Below are 25,226 nucleotides of genomic sequence, written 5' to 3'. Positions count from 1 at the left end.
ATTGCGCTTTTGATCCTGTACTCTGAAGGTGAAATTTTCAGTTCAGGAGCTGATGCACAAGTTTTTATGTGGCTCTCATTAGCTATAGTTTGAAACTTCCAGTGGTGGTGCACATGCTTTTGCTATACTCTATACAGAAGTAAATTTGAGGCAGATGGATCTTATTAAAAACAACAACAGCGGTCTAGAAAAACAATTCATGCACCACGCAGTTTATTTGAACTTTCCCCTGAAGACTTTCAACCCAAAAGTACACTTACCTACAAAGTCACCTAAAGTATGTTGCAGACACACAAATCTGGCTTGTAAAATCAGGTCAAGTCAGTTATTTTGGCGATATAACAGGTAAAATCCAAGGTAGTCTTCCTATGTTAGAACACTGACCTGTGAGAAAAACAAAGCCACGTGAATTCAAGACCACTTCTCAAGAGTATGCGCAGGAACAGATTTTCAGATGATAATCCTCAACACCAGGTGCCCAACTCACAAGACAATGGCCATCTTGTGATTTTAGCAAGCATGAAAAAAAATATTTCTGCATTTCAAGTCCTAGCCTTTCTTGATGGGACTGTGATCTTTGAAAAACCTGGTCCTTGACAACTTACAAGTAATCCAAGCAATGTTGGCTACGGTCTGCAGCTGAAATATGTATAAGTTATATACATAACAAACTCAAATGCCATCCATGCTTCAAATGGTTTTTAAGAATGTATTTAAAGAGTTATGTGAACAATTTGCAAAGTAAAATAGGCAAAGCATGTTTCAAAGTTCTTTGAGTCCTGCACCATCTTTACCTCTACATTGTTTTCTCCAGAGATGGAGAACAGATGGACAGTGCAGGCAGACATCTTTCAGCAGGGGACTTTGCTTCCTCATTCATAGGGTTATATGAGCAACATAGGCCCTTCTTTGTTTTACAGAAACATCCTAAGCCCAAAGATCAGGACTGCTTAACTATTTTACACAAAACGATGAGGAAGAAACACAGAAAAAATATGAGCTTATTGAACGATGCTGTTGCTTGGCAAGATTCATCCATCAACCTGCCACTAGAGTGCCTGCTGAAGAGTAACACAAGACCCCCACATCAATGACAGCAGGAGGAGCTTTAAGTTTACTTCTCCATGTACTTACCACTCTCTGGTCCCTTCCCCTCACACCGGAGACTGTGTGGGAGCAATCATGTACGTTATGGCCTGTTTCAGCACCAAAAGGCAGCTATCACCAGGGGCACTCACTCCTTTAAACTAGCACAGTGGTTTTTCTCTTCATCTAGAGTTACACAGTTGTTCTAGCTTCAGTTGCATTAGCACAGATGGTAACAGGGAGAGCAAGCGAGCAACATGACATGGAAGCTCTGTTGCTTCAGCATTCACACCTATGCTGTTGCACCAGGAGCACTTGAACAGGGGAGTCACTTCACAAAGGTGCCACAGACTAGGCACGTGTATAATGAAGGGATTCTCACCATAGCTATTTCATTATGCAAGAGGCACTTTATTATGGGTTATCTGCCATCACTCTCTCTGATAGACAGGAACGCAGAGGACCTCTGCTGTAATTGGTTTTCCTTTGCACTGATGAGTACCAGGCAGAGAAAATAAATACGAACTGTCCTGTGCCAAGGCGGTATCTGCCACCTACCATGAGTTCATAGCAATAACATTTTTTAGAGAGATTCACAGCTGTTACAATTGCCTTTTCTTCATGTCCATCAACCTGACTCTCTATTAAGCTTAAATAAATATGGAAGGGTAAAGAAGATAACAAAAGAAGGGCAGTTTGTGTTGAAGGCTGAACCTTTTTCCCCCAGTCTTTTGAAGATTCTGTCTCCACTCAGAATACCAAATGTCTCTGCAAACATGGCACACAAGCAGCATTTTGTAGGTGGCACACACGGATACGTGAAAAGTTTCAGCTCCACAAACAGGGATTGATATTAACACAGACATATGCACCACAAAAAAAAAAAGGGTCATCTAAGGAGTACTTCCCCAGCTATTCAGACACCTGCAAAAGGCTTGTTTTCACAGCCCTCCTGTGAAAACCTGAATACCTTTTGCTCTGTGTTGCACATCAATCTTACAGAGCTTCTACTGCTAAGAATAACACTTTTGCCTTTCCAAATTTTCAATTGGCTGAATTCTGACTTCCTAAAGGTCACTTCTCTTTGCAATTTTAACTCCACATAATACAGACAGAAATAGTACAGAATGCTTCAAGCCACCTGGCTCTGAAGTAACAGAAAGAACTTAATCATGGAGGTGGGAAAGGAAAATATTTTGTTGCAACACGCTCCTTACTTCTTGTTCAGAAGAGTGTGGGATAACCCAAAATTTTGACAATGTATCTGCATTTATATCTACTTGTGACGAGAGTTCCCATCAGCTCAAACTCTACATTATGTCTGACTGGAAATTCATTAATTATAATGTAGAAGCACTTTTTATATAATAGTAGTTCCCCTATAGAGAAACTTCATCCTTCTCCTGCCCCTAAAAAGCCAACCAGCTTATGACCCTAAGTGGACACAGGCATCTGCAGAGCTCCAAGGCAATGTCCCCTAGCTGGTGAAGAGTTTACTCCAAACAGAGACCTGGGATAGGTGCCCTGACTGTGCTCTGAAGGAGCCTCTCTCTCCCCATCCACTGCAGAGATAGACAAATTTTATTTTATTATTTTATAGCCTTATTTTAACTGAACTAGCTCCATGTACAGCCTGAATTATCTCCCTTAATGCTGAAACAAACAAAGGCAGAACAGTTACTGCTCTTCCTGGTAAATAGACAGGTGCATGCTGCTTGTTGGAGAAAAAGAGTCTCCTAATAGGATAATATAGTTTGGATTATATTAGTTATGGAAAAATTGAGATGAGGAAAGCCACAAGGGCATAATTTTATCAGGAGACATGGGGCTGATTACTACAAAGTGCTGAGCATTTACAATTCCAGATGAAGTCACTGTGAGTTACATGTGCTTTACAAAATGACCCCTACTGTCCTCTTGAAAAAGGACAGAAGGTAGATTTTCCTACTACACATCATCAACTACACTATTTCCTTCACTGAGTGTTTTTAAATATAAATCTTTACAATATTCAATCAATAATGCTAGCCATTCAAGCCTCTATGATGGCACAGTACAACAGTACGATTCTTCATAATCCATATACAGAATGTAGATATTGTACAGCACTCCACCAACATGCACTGCTGCATATTCACACAAAGCAACGGTACTGTGGAGACATTTCTCGAATGAAGATAGATTCTCTGACCAATGTAATGAAAAGAAAATTAGGACTAATGAAAAGATCAATCATACAAAATTCAAAGACTTTCAGGTATTTCTCAAATTAGAGATCAGAGGAAAAGTGCTTTAATGTTGCTGGGATTTTCCAGCACACTAAGGGGCCAACACACTACCCCATAAACTTTAAGAGGATCAGCCCTACATTCTTGGTTCTGACAATGGCACGTGCTCACATCTAGGAGGCCTTCATGTTGGGCTCAACAAAGGAACATGCAATGCTAGCTGCACCAAACAGTGTGCTCAGAAACCTGTCCTATTACCCTACAGTGAAAATAAATGTACTGCAGGATGAAGGAACAAGATAAAAACTTGGATATTACGAGCACTCTTGAAAAACCTTTGCACCTGTGCCAAGGGAGCATCTCTGCTGGTATCATCCCAGTCAGGACCGCAGAGCAAACAGGATGAAGAGCAAAAGGCACAATTTCTAGAAGAATGTCCAGCAGTGATACTTGAAGTGACTCAAACGGTGAGCCGAGAAGTAAATAGAATGATAGAATCACCCAGGTTGGAAACGGCCTCTAAGATCATCTAGTCCAACCTTTAACCTAGCACTGAAGTCCACCACTAAACCACGCTACTAAGTTCTAAACTTACATCGCAATAATGATGTTCATTGTTATAAATTCAGCTTTGGGTCACAGGGAATATGGTAAGTATGAAAAGGAAAAGAGTATTAGGGCATGATGGTGACCTTTTGCCATTGTACAACTATCATAAGTAGCATATCTGCAAGTAATGCACCATGGCCAGTGGTGTACAACTATCACAAGTAATGAGTCTACTGTCACTGAAAGAGAAACACAGCACTTGAACTCCTGTGGCTTCTCTTGGGCAAAGCATTCAAGGAAGCTTCAAGAAAAGAGTTTTCCAGAGCAGGTAAAAAGAAGATAAAAAATCATTACCTGTCTCAGAGATCTGCTGAGAATCTGGGGAGAAGGACTGAAGCGCAGGCAGAACTGATTTTCCTTATTATCAGAAATGGGAAACATGGCAAGTTGGAAAGGGCATATGCCTTAAAAAGGATCCAAGTTTAGAATGTATTGAGTAGAGGCTCCATGAGAGCATTCAGAACTGGTTCTCTGAGAAAGAGGAAACTCAAATTGTGCTCCCTCTGAAAAGTACAACTTACATGCTTAAGCATAAAAAATTAAAATAGCACAGTCTGCAGGACAAAACTGAAGAATATCAAAGAAACTCTAAAAGGAAATTTACCTCTTTACAACACTAAATGGCAAGATTTTAAAAATTAACTGTGAATCCCATGCTTTCTCTGAAAGAGACATATGCCATTTCATGACACCTATGCAAATTCCTGTGTATGTCTAACTAGCAGATCTCCAGCAATTGCAATGTGCAATAGTTCGGAATTCTGGTGTGCATCTGTTCTGTTCAATGTTTTCAATAGCTGACTATATCTGAATTTTATTTCCTATTTGCACTTGTCTCCTTGGTACTCTGCATGCCAAAGTCACCACTGTAATCTTGGCAGAGGCTAAATTTTAAGGTGGAGTAATTCATCAGTAACACAACCCATTAGAATTGCAGATAAACTGCTTAAATGCTAGGTGCATTTATGTAAGTTGTATGTAAGAACTTCTTGTCATTGATTTACCCTTTGCCAACCAGTTAAGACCTCTGGAAAAAAAAAAAAAAAAAAAAAAAAAAAAAAAAAAAAAAAAAAGAGAGAGAGAGAGAAAGGATTTCATCAAAAAACTACTTTCATTCCATTTGGCAACACAACACTTGTGTGTGAGAGTAAACTGTACTATTAGAGGCATTCTTCCTTACCCTGAAAGGGGAAGGAATATGGATCATTGGCATGGGGAATTTTTATTCATTACTTTATTTCTTGGCTTCACAAAAACATTAATTCATTGAATTCTTAGAGTCAGACTCACTGATGAAAGGGTATCACCCTTTACTGTACCATAAAGTGCTTCCTGCTGCCTCCAAAGGCACTGCTCTAAATTAAAAGATGATTAGACTCTCTAAGGTGACTTTGTGAAACAGCAGTTTGTGTTTACTTTCTCTGCCTTCTAAATCAACCTTGCTCAATTTAGAAGTAAAGAAAAGATGGTTTTCCTAATTGCTAGCCCTGAAAAATTCAGTTTCCTGAGACTCCAACTGAGTCTTTAAGGCTTGTGTATCAGTAACAACTATAAAGATGGGCAAATAGTTAATGATTCTCAATGACGATAGCAAATAGTTAACGATTTGTGAGCTACCTGCAAGCAGAATAGGCTCCAGCTCACTCATCCACAGCTGTGCTGAATCTGCAAGGCTGACTAATAAAAAGCAGTAAAAGTTTATTTTTGTCACCAAAACGATCAGGCATAATTCAGAATGCATAGATACTTCTGCCAGAAAGTGACTTATCTGCAACTTAACTTCATACAGCAATAAACCAAAGTTTTTCCTTAAATGGCACCCATTACAGGGGACAAATGTCAGCATAGGCAGTAACTCAAGAAATCTCTCACTCCCCAGGATGAGAGGCTGACTGGTTTTATTCTAATGGAGTTCAGCATAATCCCTAGGGGTTGGCTTCAGCCATGGCCAATGCGAACGGCTCCCTGTCCTTTGGAAAGTCTTAAATTCCACTCCAGAACAAAGGACTAACCTGCAACCCCAGCAGGCCCAAGAGGGAATCTGCATTCTTCCACGTGAAAAAACAGAGCTAAAGTCACACAGCACCAAATCACCAGTTATTCTCCTACTGAGGGGCACAAGTTTTCAAACCTGCTTTTCCACCACTGAGGCTCAACACATGGGCTGTCACAAAACTGGTCTTAAGAAAACTCAAGTGAAACTGCAAGGCTGAAAGTGCAGCATTGATTGGATTGCACTTCCAGACACTTAGCGATTGCTGGGGACTCAGCACTCACGGGAATTTTAGTAGCTTCCACTGCCCAGAACAAAATACCTCTAAATTACAGCCATTTTCTATCTGCCCATCAAGAGTCACAGGATTACCTTTCCCATGACACCCCAGATCTACCTTTGTCCCATGCTGCTTCTAGAAGCAGGAGACAAGCTTCTCTTCACAGTTTAGACATAGCTGCTGGGCAAGCGTGCTGCTGAGTGGAAATTAAAACTCCACTAAATAGCCATTAAGTTGGGAACAATATACTTTTAACAAATAAATATGACAACACTCATTCTACCTTTTTCTACAGCTCACTTGTGTGCCCCAACAACAGGCACACGTTTCTTACTCGCACAAACTCTTCCACATTCAAATACACCCCAACCTGATTCCACACTGGTGCTTGCATCAGCTGGATGACATATTTTGAGACTGGTTTTCTTTAACCCAGACTACAGGCAATACAATCCACATTTCCATGTGCCACATAAGTGGAAAAAGCATTTCCAAAAGAAATCTGCTCTTTTCTTTTCACTGCTGATGTCAAAACAAAGGGACTTGTGGAATGGACCACAAGAAACAAAGTGAGGTAATTCAGTTTTTTTGTTTTGTTTTTCTTTTTAACTTACCTGACATTCTACCCAATTTTAGAGAATACAACCAAAATGAACTACTGACTATTATAACACCACTCATGACTTTCAAACTTACTTCAGTGCAGACCTGCATAGTCACTTCTCTATCTTCAGACAAGGAGATCGGTTTAATTTTTGTTAATACCTTGAAAGGTATTCCTGCTGCCTCAGTTTCAGGATGCCAAAAGATGACCTTTATGAAGAGATTACCTCCCACATGATCAAGTAAAGAAAAAAGTTCTCCTGAAGGGTAGTTCACATAAATTAGTGTCCCTTAAAATTTGGCAGTTTCATGAGTTTTTACTCACAAAACAGAACATTTTGGTTGTTGAAGCTTTTCCTGATATTTCAGCCTTGAATTCAATCAAAACCAATCTATTTGTATAAAAAGCCCATTTGAAAATAACTTGCAAGAAGTACCAATTTGTCAGTCCTGGAGGTGAAGCATTTTTTATGAGCAGAACAGATCTCTCATGAGCAGAGGCAGTAGAAAGCTGTCAGCACAGTCACACTTCCAGTGTACTTCATAAACAACTGGCATGGAAAGAGCACCAAGTGATGGAAGACCACCTAAAGTGATACTGAATTCATTTCAATATCCTCTGAAACCCTGCTGTCTCCACTTAAAATCGTAAGACAGGTGTAAATATGTATTAGTATAGACTGCCCTTTACTAATAACTGGAATAAAACCATGATATTTCCCATAGAATTTAACCGGCAATTAGCTTTGCAGTGATTGCAAGCTACGTAACTTGTATTGCCACCCTGCAATGTATGGGACAAACAAGGACTTTATGGTGGAAACTTTTTATAACTTGTATTAACTTCCTGGATTGCCACAGTGAAGAATTAATGCAGTAACTTCATGGGAAAATGTACCAGCCATTATGTACTGAACAATAGATCATGCAGTCTCAGACTTGCGAATATGCTCATCCAGCAAAAGCAATTGAATACGTGCTTACCTTGAAGTAGCCTCACTGGAAAGAATCTAAGAAGTAAGCAGCAATCATGAAGGAAAATGTTATTCATCCTTCTGAAACAATATTTCTATAACTGAATGTATCTTGCAAGGCCATTTTTGAAAACCAAGGCACACCAGAACAGGACCTTTCACACTTAAAATTTTCTCTCATGATGCACTATTGCAGCTCATGAAAATTTTACCTAATGGCATGACCCAGCTAGAACCTTACGTCTCAGACGCTATATTTTAATCAAATGGAAAGCTGAAAACTTGAAGTCTGCCTTATTTATTTCTTTGTGGCACCAGAATGACCTTTAGGCCAATGACCTGAACAACAAAGCGTTTTACTCTAGCTGAAGGTTTTATAGACCTCTTGCAGCCATCAACTTTCAAAGCCAAAATATATGGAAAAAAGTGTTATGATGAATGCTATATTCTTCTTCCTACAGAGGTAAGGGTTGTCACAATAAGCTCTAGATGATTTGTAAGGTTTCATCTTACTTTTGGAAGAAAAAAAAAAAAAAAAAAAAAAACAACAAACTGCTATTATTAAAATATCCACGGCAAATACTTTACCTGAAGAGTAAACACTGTACAATATTTATTATTTTTCATCCTCACAGTGAATATGACCTATTATTTGAAAGTCTCCAAATGCCTATACCAATTGCAGACTTTAGACTGGATTTGTTTGATCCAATTCTGTTTTCTTCCACTACATTTAGTGGTTGAAAACCTCCTCTGGGTGAGTTTATCCAGAACAAATACACACTTTTTTTTTTCCTTCCTAACAGAAGAAATAGGACAAAAAGTCATTCCAGGGAAGTGGGTAGTCCAGAGATTAAGCACCAATAATCTGTTAGTTACAGATAACTTGAACCAGTGCTGAAAAGACTGGGTCCTAAAACTGAGGCAGCAGGAGTGTGTGTGTGTGTATACATATACATATGTACAAATACACACACTGAAGCTTTATCAAAAAAAGTTAAGAGAGATAGGCTTGTTTGCCTGGAGATATGAAGTGAGGTTTCCTGGCATTTGACTTGATGGATATTCCTCCACATCACCTCTTCCAAAAGCTGGGGCAGACTTTCTACTCCTCATTCATGTCCTTAGTGCAGGGCTCTAGGCTCCTCAGGCCAGTATGTGTGCTCTCAGCATTTTTCAGCATCTGATGCTCTCCTCAGGCCTCTTCCCTACCTATACATGTCAAAAGCAGCAGCTAGAGTTGCTTCAATTCCTGCACAAAATACTACACAGCATGAAACATCTCTAACTCTGGGCTGTAACTACCTGATGCAAAGCATTGGACAATACTTTACCATAGCCATATTGTCAAGATAAATCATGTGCAGACCTTTCTAGCACCATCTTTGCTCTATATTTTGCTCTAAGTGTTCCAACATTTCAGTGTTTCAGTCTTAAAGTCCTAGTTACCAAAATCACGTTAATGAATACCATGGTTTTAATTTAAAAAGGCATGTCTGGCTGCTCTTATCTTGGACTGGCATACGCTTCCTTGGGTTAGAAACTGGCTGGATAGCCAGGCCCAAAGAGTTGTGGTGAATGGAGTTAAATCCAGTTGGAGGTCGGTCACTAGTGGAGTCCCCCAGGGCTCTGTACTAGGGACTTTAATATCTTTATCGATGATCTGGAAGAGGGGATCGAGTGCATCCTGAGTAAGTTTGCAGATGACACCAAGTTTGGTGCGTGCGTCGATCTGCTCAAAGGTAGGAAGGCTCTGCAGGAGGATCTGGATAGGCTGCACCGATGGGCTGAGGTCAACTGCATGAAGTTCAACAAGGCCAAGTGCCGGGTCCTGCACCTGGGGCGCAATAACCCCAAGCAGAGCTACAGGCTGGGAGATGAGTGGTTGGAGAGCTGCCTGGCGGAGAAGGACCTGGGAGTGATGGTGGACAGTCAGCTGAATATGAGCCAGCAGTGTGCTCAGGTAGCCAAGAAGGCCAACGGCATCCTGGCTTGCATAAGAAGCAGTGTGGCCAGCAGGGCTAGGGAGGTGATCGTCCCACTGTACTCAGCTCTGGTGAGGCCACACCTCGAGCACTGTGTTCAGTTTTGGACCCCTCGCTACAAGAAGGACATCGAGGTGCTTGAGCGGGTCCAGAGAAGGGCGACGAAGCTGGTGAGGGGCCTGGAGAACAAGTCCTACGAGGAGCGGCTGAAGGAGCTGGGCTTGTTCAGCCTGGAGAAAAGGAGGCTCAGGGGCGACCTTATTGCTCTCTACAGATACATTAAAGGAGGCTGTAGTGAGGTGGGGGTTGGTCTGTTCTCCCACGTGCCTGGTGACAGGAAGAGGGGGAATGGGCTTAAGTTGCGCCAGGGGAGTTTTAGGTTGGATGTTAGGAAGAACTTCTTTACCGAAAGGGTTGTGAGGCATTGGAATGGGCTGCCCAAGCCCAAGGAAGTGGTTCCGTCACCATTCCTGGAGGTCTTTAAAGTATGTTTAGATGTAGAGCTCAGTGACCTGGTTTAGTGGAGGACTGGTCAGTGTTAGGTCAGAGGTTAGACTAGGTGATCTTGGAGGTCACTTCCAACCCAGACGATTCTGTGATTCTGTCTGCCGGTTCCTGTGCTAAATTTGATTGAATACAAGCCTATCAAAAAAGCAAAGCAATTTTTAAGAGCTTGGAATCTGAAATCTTGGTGGTTGTTTTTTTGTTGTTTGGTTGTTGTTGTTTTTTTTTTTCTTTGTTTTGTTTTGTTTTTGTTGTTTGTGGTGGGACAAGTATGGTAAGGTTTTCAGTCAAACATTAACCAGAAAAAGACAGTCAAAGCCAAATAGTTTTTCTTATAACATGGCGGCTTAAAAGAAAGAAAAAAAAAAAAAAAAAGGAAGGTTTCTCAGTTGCAAATATGGACTTTGCGGACAAAATGAAGAGACTTGCCAAACATGCAACAAATTACCCATTACCAAATACAAGCCACAGCCCCAGTTAAAGCAAAGGAAGAATTTCATTTTGAATTTCTCATTGATGAAATTATTTGCCCAATATTTTGAACTATTAGTTAGAGGGAAGTGTATGTGTACGTATCTATGTGAAAGGGAAGGAAAACTGCCTCACTTTCATCCTGGAGCCTACTTGCTTACATGCCCAAAACCCCAAAGTTTCTGTAAACTGAAGTATGGAGTAAAAGAGACCTATTAATGACAACAAAATCAGTGGTAAGAAAAATACTTCGCACTTATCGCTCAGGTACATTGCTAATTCTGACTCAAGTTCATTTTAAAGCCCACCCGCCAACACCCTTGGTCATAGACCAGCTCCAAGAAACAGTTCAGTTACACATTATCCTCTCCAGCTGTGCTTTGGTACAGTTATTGCCTTTTCTTATAGCACTGCCACAATAAATGCCAAGCATCTCTTTCACTTTTCTGTGACAGAACTACCAGGGACACGGTGTGAGGACATCTCATTTAAATAACGATTGAGAGAAGAGCACCGTGATGGATGAGGCACTCAGTGGACCAGCTTCCCTAATAACACACCAACCCAAACCACGCGATTTTTTTCCCCCAAGTAGCTCAGCTCATCATGCATAATTCTACCTTTCAATTCCTTTGAGAATGAACCACTGGGGGATATATGGAGGGTGGTAAGTTGACATTTCTCTCATAGAAATTTTCTGATAATAGCAATTGTAGAGAATCCCCAGGACTGTATAAAGTTTTTAGTCTGGGTTATACAAGGTAATAAAGTCAGTGATTTTTATGCACTGGATAGATTACACACCCAGCAGTAAGGTTTGGTGAGAACTGAGAGAATCAAAGATCATTCTTCTGGCTGCTGCTTGGACACAGATGAGTCAGGCCTACAGCGAGACATCCACTTTGATGGCATAGTGACAACACACGTCCTCACAGAACAAATTCCTGCTACTCTGCACTGCCAAGACTCCTCCCTGGTGCCCCCCCCTGCATCCCAGTGACAGTCCTGAACAGCGTCAGCACCAGCAGCAGTATGAAACAAAGGACAACTTCCTTGGTTTTCTATTGTAATTTCTACTGCATGCCAATCAAACTTATGTAGGTTCTACTGAGTTACAAATCAGGTCTGGAGAATTAACAGTCAGATGCTGCCACAGTGGCTTGATCTTGCAGGTGGGCCTAGCCAGTTCGTGACCCTTGTGGCCCTCCCTTTCTGGGCAGGCAACAGAAAAATAAACCTTTGAAACAAAAACAGACAATTGCCTGATAACCAGCTCAGGATTTTGACCTACTAGGAATCACATGTAGCCCAGAGGACACAGGGCAACAACCTTAAAGGCAAGGGTGCTTAGAGCTACAGCTTCCCACATGTGGCAGACCTGATTTTCCACTCCCGTTACAGCACATCTCCGGGCTTTTTCCCACTCTCCCCCGCCTTTTATCACACTTTAAAAGGTACTGAGTCTCTTAATTAGTGGCGAAGAAACCATACAAACTAGCTGAAAGCAGCTTTTCTGCCACTGATCACTGACAAGCTATTAGGCCTGACATTTCCTTCAGCACAGTATTCCTTTGATTAATGCAGCTGCACAATTATTATTTTTTTTTTTTCAAAATTTGTATAATACTCTCCCATGACAGGAACTGATTTAGAAATACAAGGCAAAGACTAAGAAGAGGTGGACTTTCAGTACGGTAAAAAAAGGTATAATGAGGTTCACAGTCACAGCCAGGGAGGCTGTTATACTGGTTGTGAATCTTGGACAGTTTATTACTGCCTAAGGTAATAGGATGGATCTCTTAAAAGGCAGAGAGGGCTTAGCAGCACTTTCCTGTGACGGGAGCCTGCTGCTAAAATGGTTGAGGACAGAAGCAGCTTTCACTCATGGCAGACCACGTGCAGCAATTCTCATCAACTGGACTATGAGAAGGTAGTAACTGGTACGACAAAGCCCTTGTGGGAACCAAGATGCTCAGAAAGCGTCAGGCATTGCTGCAAGAATGCAACATGCATCAGGCTCCCAACCTGGCATTTATCTAATGCATCCTCTAATTCCTCTCCCTTCCTGTCTACTGCCAAGCTTCTTTCCTCCTGTCTTCCACCTCACTACCCACCATCCCACTCCAGTGGCAAATAAAACAAATCAAATGTTAGCATCTTATAAGATCAGATCTTCCTCTTTTAGTGAGAGCTAAACCATGACTTCAAAAACTACTCCAGCACTCTCTAAACCAAACTTCACATCAACCCCTAGGACACTGCCTCCATACAAACCATGTCCTTACAGGCCACATATTTACAACTCGTTTATTCCTACTGCTGCCCTTCCAATGGTGAGGCTGGAGGAAAACATCTGCCCTACCCACTGCACTCACACAGCTCACAGGGCATTCAGGATTCTGGCTCCTTTCTCTTCACAGCCAAGTTTGCTCCTTTCCTTTCCTTTTGCATGTCTGACTCCAGCTCAGCATAAAAAGGTACACAAAGGCTGCCTCCCTGACTGATCTGTTCAACAATCTCCCAGCTCTCTCTTATGTGAGACTGCCAACACTTCTTCAAAGGACTTGCGCAGAAATAAAGCCCTTCATCATTGTTTCAATCTGAATTATTTAAAATGTTGCTTTTTTTTTTTTTTTAATTTATTTATCTTGTTGTTCTCTGCTGAGTCAAGTGGCCTCCAGCTATCTACTCCAAAGCTTGACATATACTCAAGCCTCCTTTGAGCAGAACAAATTTTCTTGTCTTGATGCTTATATACATGAAATATAACAGAAACTTCACAGCAATTCTGCACTTTGTGTTTTCAAGTCTGAATGAATTTGCAATATGACTCAACCAGAGGGTTTTGGTCTGGATTTTTATTTACAGCTTTTCTTTGGCAAGAAGCCACCACCCCTCTCTCCATGTAATCATGACCCCATCTCCAAAATCATCAGCTGGAGGATATGTTGGACTGAAAAAAGGGACACCTGGTTGTTTGTTGTATATGAAGTTTCCTATATGGATCATGGTAAAACCCAAACTGTTTGATGACTCCACCTGAGGTACTCGAGGACATAATCACACGACCTTACAGTATGCGTCCACCATGGGCTCTCCATTCCTCCCTTTCCTCAAAGGGAATTTTTTATCCATTAGTAAATTTGAAATTTATGCACTTCCAAGAAGTTGTATGAAAAAGGCAGCTCCAGAGGGGAGAGTCTTAACTGTAAAATCTTAAACAACAAAGACATTTTTGTTCCCTACATACTAAAAATATGCAAGCTATAAAATCATCTCACTCCTCAATAAATGCCAGAAAATCCAGTCCACGCCAATGATTGACTGGGAAACCAATTTTAGAAGAACCAGGACTCACTAGTCCCACTGGTCATCAAGCTACGTGTCTGAGCAAAGTGACACAGTGTCTGATGGGCAGGTGTGCCTGGCACCATACAATGCCTAGGGACAGGAATATTACCCAGAGACAGACAGGTTTAAATTCCTAAAGCACTGAAAGTGAAACCTGTGTCTTTCTGGTCCACACTGTGTGCCCTTGCCGCCAGGCTTCTAGCTGCTCTTGTGCTACAGCATCTGTTATTTTCAGGTACTTCTGGAGCTATGTAATTTCCTGGACACTAATGAATTTCCTTGAAAGGTTTCAGACTCAGTGGATCAGCTTTTTCTGAGGAAAAGTGACATTGAGAGAAATTTCTCTGCCGGTTGTTACACTGGATAATCCTCAGCAACTCAATTCACCTGTTTCCCCCTTTTGAAACAGGGTAATAATAGTCTTTCCTCAGAACCTTCTCTGAGACTGATAGGCAAAAGCATTGCATAAGAGAGAAGTACCATTATTGCTATTATTCCAAGCATCACAGAGATGATAAAGGAAAAACAAAACACTATGATATCCACTGAGGTAACAAAATAAAGCAATGCGTCTAGAAGCCCATTCCTCTGGCAACAGCTTTTAACTGTTACAACTCACGCTTTTTTCCTTCCCTTTGTGTGGCAACCTTAAGGGTTGGTATAATTCCCCAATATAAAAAGTGAGAACAAAAGACTTCATCCCTTAAATTTAAGTTGGCAAAACAAAGAGGGAAAAAAAAATCCACAAAACACTTTTATAGGCTTACAAACAGCCACTGATACTTTTGTCTCTCAGCAAGATTTTTTTCCAGCATCTTCGTAAGCAGAGAAATAATCAATCATTAAAAATCTCTCCATATTGCAAACACTATTGAGAATTTAGAACACTTTACAGGTAGAATTCCTTGGTATCACCTAATAAAACTTAAATTCTAGTAACACAAGAAGACTAAGCAACTCACTATCCTGACACTCATATAATCAGCAAAATAATCCACATAGAACAATGCTTTACAGAAAAAAAAAAAAAAAAAACACTTCCCTTTCAGTAAAGTATCTAGTATCTATGTATTTAAATATCATTCAGCAGAGATGACTGCCCAAAATTATTTTTCACCACATTTAACTGAGATTGTAAAATTGTGCAATGCACAGAAATGTTCAAGATGTACAAAAATTCCCTTTCCTTCTGCAGATAGTTCTAGAGGTACAAAAATGCCACCTAGGCTAGGAGCAATGACACGTTTTAAACACCAGCCCCATCAGGCTGAGCAGTCCCTTGTCACAGAGAGATTCAGAGCTTCTCTGCAGCAGCACTCTATTAGAAAGGGTTAGATTTCTCTGTTATTTAAAAGGAATGGTTTTTGCAGTAATGGCTCATCTACTGTGTGCTAAATCCTCTAGAAGATGAGCTCTGGGGAAACGTTGTTGCAGTGGTTTAGGCCAGTACCTCTTATTGCTATCCGTACCTGTGCTGGGATGTAGTCTGACTCCCAGAGCTATTGCTGTGTGGGAAAAATTACCACGAGCCCTGGCTGCTCCACTTAAAATCCAAATTGTCACCTGAAACCACCAACAAGGCATGCTTTTCATTCAATGCCCAGACCATGAAGTGCAAAAAAAGTACAAGGGCAAGTCCCATCCCAGCAGCCTGGCTATGAAAGGCAGGACCTCTGGAAGAGAGGCAATAGGAAAGTCCTGAGAGGGAAAACTTCTGAATCCCCTACCACTTGGTGAATGTAAGCTGGACTCCTGACTCCAAGACGTCAGGAACTGGGAATGCCGCTCAGTCACATGGAATGGGAAGGACAAACAGCAAACTGTTTGGAAAGATGCTATGGAGAAGGAAAGCTGAAAGATTATTTTTTCACTGGCTTACCACCAATATGAATCAACATATTTCAGATGACATCGAGAGACATCAACTAGCTGAGACTGGTGCTGACTCCAAACAAGCCCATTACAATTTCAGATACCAAAGAAAACACACTGCCAAATCTCAAGAGAAAAAGCCTACTTTACTTGATACAACCCTGGCTTTGTCTGGATCAGGACAGAAACTCTACCTATTACATTAGTACTTTATGTCATATTCCCTTGGTGCTTCATAATGATCAGGACTTAAGCTTAAAAATTCTTTCCTGATATAAAACATCTGCACGCAGGTGAAACAAGAAATACACACACACATAAGTACCTGCAAAAAGAATAAGAAGCTGTATGTATTAGAATACATTTGTAAGCACAAAACTCCACATTGTGAGGCAGTATAAATACACAAAGCCAGAACACATCGCAAATAAGGAAAGAACAATGTTACATTCTCTGGCTTTCGGGCTGCTGCAATAGGTTTTGTCCTGATCTTCTTCCTCACAGTTCCAGTGTGTTTCAATTAGCCAAAAAACAAAGAATGAAAATCCTTCTAGAATCAAGGGAAATAGCACAAATTATTTCTCCTTTGCTACCTACAACTTCCTTTGCTACATCTTCCATTTCCAGAGTCTTTTTCAATTAAAAGGCAATACAGCATGACGAGAAAAAAACACCACACTCCCGAAAGATCCACATATTTTTGGAAAAAGCCTTTAAAATGTTCAATAATTTCCATCAGTGTACCAAAGTAATTTAAAGGCATTTGGAAAAGATTAAAACTTTGTGTCTAAAGTAGAGAATTGTTTCTGTAATTGAAAGAACAGCAATACACAAGCACTGTAATACCACATGGACTCCTGGAGATTAAGCAATCAGCTACACTGTCAACTCCAAACATAAATGTGGGTTGCTTTTTTCTGCAACTGTTGGTTTCAAGGTGATATCTTATTATTTAATACAATTAGAGCATTTTGCATAGAAAATTCAGTATTTCTAAAAAGTTCTGTGTAGGAACTGGTGAAAAACTTCCCAAAGAGATAAATTCGTGAAGAGGGGAAACACAACGTTAGCCTTTCTGCTGGCCTGTAAGTAGTTTCATACTATCTGCAAAGTGAACTCATATTCATCCTACACAGTGAGTTACTTCCATATGTCAGGCACAGAGCAGATCACTTAAAGAAACTTATTTCTAGCTACCTGTATTTTCTCCCTAACATGGCTAGGTGGTTGCTTCTTGGAGGAGAAAGCCACCCATAAAAACAAAAGTATTTAAATTCAGTGACCCACCTAATAAGAGATGTGGATCACAATAACAAAATAGGTTTCTGATGATGAGAAGGATTAAGATGACATTATTGGGGCATCCATCTAGTTCTTCAATACCTTCAGATAATTTATTGAACTTCACTTGCCAGAAAAGCCCTTTGATTTCCAGCTCTCAAACATGAGTACAACCATTTCCTTCTCTCAAGTGGGTTAGTCTGTTTCATCACTTCCATTCCATCATGGGCAGGCAGCTAACTATATGATGAAGGAGAAGCTGAACTTCTGCAAAGTTCAGAAGTTATTTAGGGTCAATTCCTATACAATTGAGGCACAGGATTATTATTATTATTATTATTATTAATGATGATGATGATGATGATGATGATAATCTGGGTTAAATTTGTTTATGTTGCCCTGAACAAACCACGAAGTTTAGTCTGCCTTTTCTAGTGAACATTCTCACTTTGGTAGCTTATTACAGCCTTCAGTCTCTAATTAGGCATGCAATCTGTTTTTGCATATATAAAGTATTCCCATTGACATTAACTGGTGCCTTATTTGCCAAATCAAAGATGAAATCCAGCCATTAGTGGCTTGCCTGTTCTTGTTGGTAATGCTTATTCACCGCTCACTGTCTGCAAGGCTGTTCTACATGGCAGTGCTAATTCGAGGGATCAAAGCACTGCATCATTATGATGTAAGCTCATTTCATGCTGTGCTTTATAAGAAATAGCTGAATTGCTTTCATGCCCCAAAATACAGTCCGAATATGGAACTCAAAGCTCTTTTTTGTACTTTTAAAGTCAAAGTTTGTCTAGTGTTGTTGTTCTATACAGCTTTTTATCCTGCAATATAACCCTGCAAGACAGAGACAAATATTAGAAGGGTTTACAGGGCTGCATATGATTGTTCTTGCATAACCAAATTGGTTGGGCTGTGAAGTTTGGTGACTTTTCTTCATTAACCATCATAAATGGGAAGAGATTAGTTAGTACAAAAAGACAGGCACAACAGAAATAATCAAAACAAAGTGCCCCATGCTGAATCAAAGCTTATAGAAAGAAAGAGGGCAAAATAACAGCATGGTAAGGATAAATTACCTCAAAGCTGTGAAAAACTGATATAGGAAAAAAATGTGATACAGAAGACTTACTTCCACCACAGGGATATGTATTTGAGCTAGGTCCTTAAAGAATGCTGCTGCCAACAGTCACTGTGACTTGGCTACATGTCTTTTATCATTACTTTTACACAGTGTTCTGACTTTACCTCCTTCAAAGTGGCAAGGGAAACTATTCAAAGGCAACCGCTAAGGGATTTGAGGGTGGGTGGGGGAGCTCCTCCATAGTTATGCTTTCAAGCATGTACAAACAGCATTCTCTCAATGATTCTGAAGAGTGCAGTGACCGGATATTCTCAACCCTCATTCACCTCACTTTAAATCAGAGTCAAACGGTGAAAAAGACCACTCCACAGCCATAGTGTCACAATGAAAACATAACTGTTTCTGTCATAACCAGAAGACCCTAAAGGTCATCTGTCTTCTGAACTCTGAACTAATTTGCCAGCATTAAAATTCAAATGCAGATAATTTCAAATGCAGCAGGAATTTTGCTTTGTCACCGAAGTACTCACTGGCTGTGTCCTCCCACAGGCTTGCCAACATTGTTTCACTTGCATAAAAGCTCTGTCTCATCACTATCCACTATTGCTCTACAATAGCAAGACCTATCACCTCTTTTTGTACTGTGGAAACAAACTGTACTGGTCAGGCTATCCGCATAAATGGGTTTCATATACCCAAATGAAATGTCTTGGAAGGGTAAAGAGGGGGCAAAGCTGTTGAAAGAAAACTTACCCTACTTCCCTCAGCTCTACAGGGCAATGAACACAAAGATGATGAGTAAGGAGCGATAAAAGCATACCAGTAGTATACAATCTTGAAGAGTGATCATAGAGATCAGTACAAATTTCAAATTACTACTTTGTCAGCGTTTCTGTAAATCAGATAATTTTTCCAAATATTGGAAGATATTCCAGGAGAGATTTATAGACCCATAATTAAAAATATACATATACAGATATATATACACACCTTTCCCTACAAATTTGCCATAGTTTTACCCTTCACCCACCATAGCTACTTTTACAGAAAAAGTCATCTGAATTGGTTTGAAGATTGCATACCATAAAAATAAGAAAACAGGCCAAACTGAAAAGCAGCATTTATTCCTCATCATGGAACATCATAATTCCCATGGCACTCAGCACCTGTACCCTTTCACTATCATGCAGAACTTTAAGGACACTATGCAGTGTTGAAGGAGTAGTTCAGAAAAGCAGAGAATCCCTGTCTGTTACTTACACTACTGGCAGAACTCAAGTAAATACCACCATAAGGCCCAAAATCACACCAAAACACTGTACAACATACTCTAAAATCCTATGAAAATAATCAAACAACAGCCTGAGATACAGCTAACACGGCCACTACCACTCTGCCAATTTGGTTAATGAAAGACACCATGTCTCTGTGATGTTCCTTTTTTTTTTTTTTTTCTTTTAATATTTAGATGATCGTGGCTACAACAAAGATCAGCTCAACTCTTTAAAGCTTAACAACAGATTATTCTAGTTCTCCCACTGGCAAGTATCAGTCCCGGACAGAATGAAAAGAGCAGCTTAATCTCTCCTTTGTCCTAGGACTTCACAACATACATGACACCCACAACATAGCCCTTGCAGACCTGGGCCATAATACTAAAGTACAGCAAGCTTGTTTCGTTGTTACTGTGTTACAACAATAATTCTCAGGATATTACTTTTGTAGAAACAGCAATGTTTAGCTGCTCTATTTGACGCGTCTTTCTTCTAACATTGTTGTCCAGTAAGATCCAAGCCTCTGACAGGAGTTGCTTAAACAGAAAGAAAAGAGAGGAATGAAAACAACCCACCAACGTTTACAAGTATTGTGTTCCTCCTCTCAAAGGCAAAAAGCTACACCACACGTTTGAGAGCACTCAGTGTATAGGGAAATGCTCCTTATTACACAGAATTGGCTTTAAGTCTGTTTTCAGAAGGTGAGAGGTCTAAATAGACAATTTTAGAAGTGTAAAGTCATAACATAGGAAACTACAAAAAAATCTAATAGGAGAACTAGAAATACAAATTAGACAATAAATTAGAAATCTAACAGATAAACTAGAAAAATCTGCAGGAGGAAGAGATGAATACACCAAAGGAAAGGAGGTAAAGAGAAATGAAGATAGAAATGTGCAATTTAGAGTTTGCAAAATATTCAAAAGGTTTTTGGTTCTTTATCACAACTAAATTATGAGAAAATGCAAATGAGCCAGAATGTATAAATGAAGGTAAATACCTATGCAAAGTACTGTCTGTCGGGTAAAATATATGCAACGTTACACAGCAAAAGCTGAGAGGGATATAGCTCTTGCTCAGCTTGCACACAAACAACACTACCTGTACGGTACACTGAGACATTGCTTTTGATCTGCTGTCCCCCAGAAAGAAACCTGCTACAGAGAAAGGACCCCATTTGAATATTTTACCACTGAAATATGAGCCTTTGGGGGGCCTTCCATAACATACACATTCCAATCTTAATTTCAAATTTATTTTGGCTTTAATTCAAGCATACTACCAGACCACTTGCAAAGCAACCACACATTAGCAATGACAAGGCTTCTGTCTACAAAATCTCCGAGGGGTGATGAATATTTATGTCACGTAATAAACCACAGTCTCCCCACACCCATCTCTCATACTTGTTTGTTTATGTAGAAGTAGAAAATGGTGAGGAAGAAGATATCAGGCCTGCTTTATCAAGATGATTTCTTTTGATCCCCTTTTTCAAAATTCTTACTGCCATAAATTTTTATCTCAGTAAGATTTTTTTCTCCCCTTCTTTGCAGAGATGTGATTCACAGCTACAGGACCTGCATAAGCATGTGACTACTCTTCCTGTCTCCATGATGTATGTGCCTCCAACGCTGAGGATACAGAGGATCCCAGTGATTGCTATGCACTAATCTCCAGTGCAGAACAGTTACAGAAATAAGCAGGACCTGGAGCTTTTGGAGCACTCCTCTCTTTTACATAGCTCTGGTCTTCATCTTTCTGGGCGCAAACTCCAAACTGCAACCAATGCCTATATAGGACCATTCCTCCTGAGGAACACACAGTAACAGATTACTTCCCTCATATCCACCACTAAATACCTTTAGCTGGATTAATTGATTAACTTCTGTCCCTTATGATGGTTCTAATCACAGGGGCTCAGGGCCAATCAACTGGGAACATTACCTGAAGGTTTGTTCACTGTGGGCTTCGTAGTATCAACCCCTGAAAAAAATGAAGTCCCACACTTTGTTGCATTAGTGTAGCAGATGAGTTTAGGATTAATTCGTGGGTTTGAAGTATCTTAAACAGCCATATAAACATGAAATTAAATTAATTTCCCAATTCTAGTCCTTTACAGGATATTTACATAAAGACAAATTTGTCTTTTATTCTCTAAGAGAACCATTGCTTTGCTCCTTCTGCATTTTAAAATCCCTCTGTGGAAATTCCAAAGTGGCACTGAATACAGCAGCAGGAAAACAGGTTATATTGCAGAGAGCCAGGGAATAAAAACAACCATTGGGCAAGATCATTCATTCAGTAGAGGGAAAAAAAGATATTTTTACAAGAGGCTACCTTCATTCAGGGGATAAGAAATGGGAAATAGCCTGCATGCTCAAGTAAGAAGAGGGAATGTTAGCACATCATGTGTAGGCCTGTGATTTGGCCAGGTTTCAGGCAAGGCTGCAAGGTAGAAGTCTACACATCACCTGCCCCTTACGAGAGTTGTCTCCAACAGCAGACATGGTTTGCACTTTTCTAAGTTCTATCTTCACCCACACATTTTTCAAAGCAAGTAAAACCAAGCGTTTTATTGACTTAATACATGAGATAATGGTCTGAGAAATCCAATATGCTATTGAAAGATGGCTATTGTTGAAGATCCTGGCAGTTCAACTAGACACTTTTCAAAAGTGAATCTTGAAACTGCTCATTCCCTGCCCCTTTATTCTTTAAGCACCCATTGATTGAGACTATGATGTGCATCTTCAAGCACAAAGGGTTAATTACTGTGTACTACTATTACTTAAAATAATGCCAGTAGAAAAGGTAGCTATGATAGCCTATTGTGTGCTTGCTTTCAAGAAGCCTAAGCACATTTTCTTTAGAAACCACAGCAATTTTAATGTTCCTGGCAAACAAAGAAATAATTACCCTTGCAGTCATTGGAATCAACAATGTGCACACAATTTAAAAAACAACCAGAAAGAAAAGTATCCATTTCAGCCTACTTAGGCTGCAGCAAACTCCCTAAATTTAACATGCAGTAAACTTTAGCAATGAAACTTTGAAATTAAATCCTCTCTCTCTCCCTATCTTTCATTTTATTAATTCTTTGATTAAATATAGCTAGAACGTTTCTAAGAAAGCAAGGCCTTATAAGTAAATACAGGCATTTCAAATGCCATTTCTCAGTATATTCTATAAGTCAAAAAACATATAAATGATGACACATAGAAGGCCAGAAAAAAAATAGAGAAAATAGAGGATAAATTAAAGAGCATTTTTCTGAGATAAGCCTTTCCACAGCACCTTCTATACAACCGTTCATTGCTGAGTAGCTTGGTAAGCATTCCTGTGTGTTCACATAAACAAGGAAACCCCTTAAACATGGGATTAATTCTAAGGAAACTCAAGTCCCACTGAGCAGTTCAGAGAAGACAGACAGGTCATGACAGGATAAATGATTGCAGTCTGGAAAGCAATGGTAATAACAGTAATATATAATTATTCCCAGCCTTTCTTTGGTTTATTCTCTTGCTCCCCAAACATAGAAATGCTGAAGAAAACAGCTCATTTGCAGTGCTTCCTCCAGCCAAATCACGAAATACACACTGAGGAGATACAGAATACAGTTGTGTCCCCTAGAACTACAAATAGCACAGAGCTGTGAGCCTAGGAGAGAGAACCTTCAGCAATATAACAAACTTAATAGGAATCAGGCCTCTTTTACCACTGCCTCTATGGGTATTTCTCCCAGCTTTACCTGAGATGACCTGCTTGGCTGAGGATGGAAAACATCCATTCTGCTGGGTCAGCAAAAGGGCCCTGCTGGATGACTGTATGCCATAAGAAATTGCTCCTTGGTCCAAAGAGGATCAGATGGCAGTGATGGTCAGATATGCTCTGCTCATACACAAGGACAATCATCAAGCTGATTGTTACTGCTGAAGTCACTGGTAAATTCAGATCCAACACACACACACACACACAAGGCTTTCCATACAAGAGAAAAAAAAAGATCGCATTTCATCTCTTGAGAGAAGCAATTGTGTGAAAATTATCTTCCTTGTACAATTAAACTTTAATTTTTTCCTTGCATGCCAAAGGATGAACAATCTAACAAAACAGCTAGCAGACTGAATAGGAAATAATACAGCTTACTGTATTTCAGATTAGCCACGCTTTCAGAAAAAGACTGCTCCAGCATGCTGAACAAAACAACATTCCCCTGTGGGTTAGACAGGAGAAATTACCTTCTCAGTTTTTAATTTTGAACTTGAATTTATGAAACACTAATCTATGCTCCATTAAAGATAGCATTTGCCAACACAGCCAGCAAAGCAGGAATGGTTACGAGCTTTCAGAAGTGTATTTTTTAAAGTAGAAAAATCATTGGAGTCAGCTTTTTCCATTGTTCACATAGTTATCGATTTGGCAACACTCTGAAAAGGAAATGGTGTAAGAAATTGCATAATCTGTTCTCCTTAAATCAGTCAGAGATTTTGCCTCTTTCGTCTTCTAAGGTAAATTGGGATTTTTTTCAAGGAGGAGGGACTAAATAGGAATCAGGGCACTTTCTTGCTTTTGCTTATGCATCCAAATATAAGTTGGCATGAGCTCAGAAAAGCATTCAGAACATTTTGTGTGTCATGTGATCAACTACTGCTAATTTATCTGTGCTGAACTGACCACCTGCTGATCCTGTGATATCCCCTAATACTTGTACTGGAAGAGAAATTCAGTGTACAAACTGTTCCTTATTTCTGCCTCTCTATTACGTTCTCTCTGAGCCATCTCTTTTCCAAATGGAAGAATGTTTCTCTGTATCATTGACTGTGCAGAAGTTAAGGAGGTCCTTAATGCACTGCTCTGTATCTCTTCCAGCTATACCCAGAAGCCTTTTTCTATGTGGAAGGGGAACCAAGAACAGGCATGGTTTCAGTTTGCTGTTTCTTCCCTGGTATTCCTAGCACATTATTAGCTTTTTGGATAACACTGAGAAGTGATCTAGTATTTTCTTCATGCCATCTATCAAGATGCTAAGATCTCATTCCTAACTGGAAACAGACAGCTGAGAAGCCATAATTTTATACGGACAGACAAGGTCTTAAATGCATGACTTTACATTCACCTCCATGGTTTCACCTGCCATTTCCTTCACCCAATGACTTCAGCACATAAGATTTCTCTGCAGTTCTGTGCAGTTGGCCTTTATCATTAATATTGTGAGATTCTTGGCACTGTTGGTAAACTGTCACCTGTCTATTCACTCCACTTTCAAGATTGTACGTTGAGCAGTGGTGACTCAAATGCAGACTCCTCTAACAACAACAATACTTCTATACGCTTTGAAATCTGATCATTCATTTCTAAGTTCTTTCTGCTTAACTAATTATTTATCCATGCAAGAGCAAGGTAATGCAATTTATGGTAATTCCTTCGGCACCTTCATTTGTTGAAGCATAAGTGCCAAGTACTACCAATATTAAAGTAGTCTGTATCACTGGGATTGCCATTACCCACTTGATTTTTGGGTACTGCAAAAAAACTTGGATGAATTTGTGAGGCCTCTCTTCTGAAAAAATGATACAAATGCTTTGCCAACATGTCCATTTTACCCATGCACTCACTAACTCTATC

The 25,226-nt window shown here is 40.0% G+C and overlaps 1 long non-coding RNA gene across 1 annotated transcript in view; it reads right to left on the bottom strand.

Annotated features, from left to right (window-relative positions):
- LOC137859561 (uncharacterized) overlaps positions 1–25,226 on the bottom strand; it is a 58,315-nt gene that overhangs the window by 11,740 nt on the left and 21,349 nt on the right. Inside the window, exon 5 of the long non-coding RNA XR_011098377.1 lies at positions 261–384. This is a non-coding gene — a long non-coding RNA (uncharacterized lncRNA). The remainder of the gene's footprint in view (positions 1–260; positions 385–25,226) is intronic.

The sequence above is a fragment of the Anas acuta genome, chromosome 7 (assembly GCF_963932015.1).
Source record: "Anas acuta chromosome 7, bAnaAcu1.1, whole genome shotgun sequence".
NCBI classification, from domain to species: domain Eukaryota; kingdom Metazoa; phylum Chordata; class Aves; order Anseriformes; family Anatidae; genus Anas; species Anas acuta.
The sequence above is the reverse complement of the archived record's forward strand: the minus strand, read 5'-3'. Positions and strand labels throughout refer to the sequence as shown.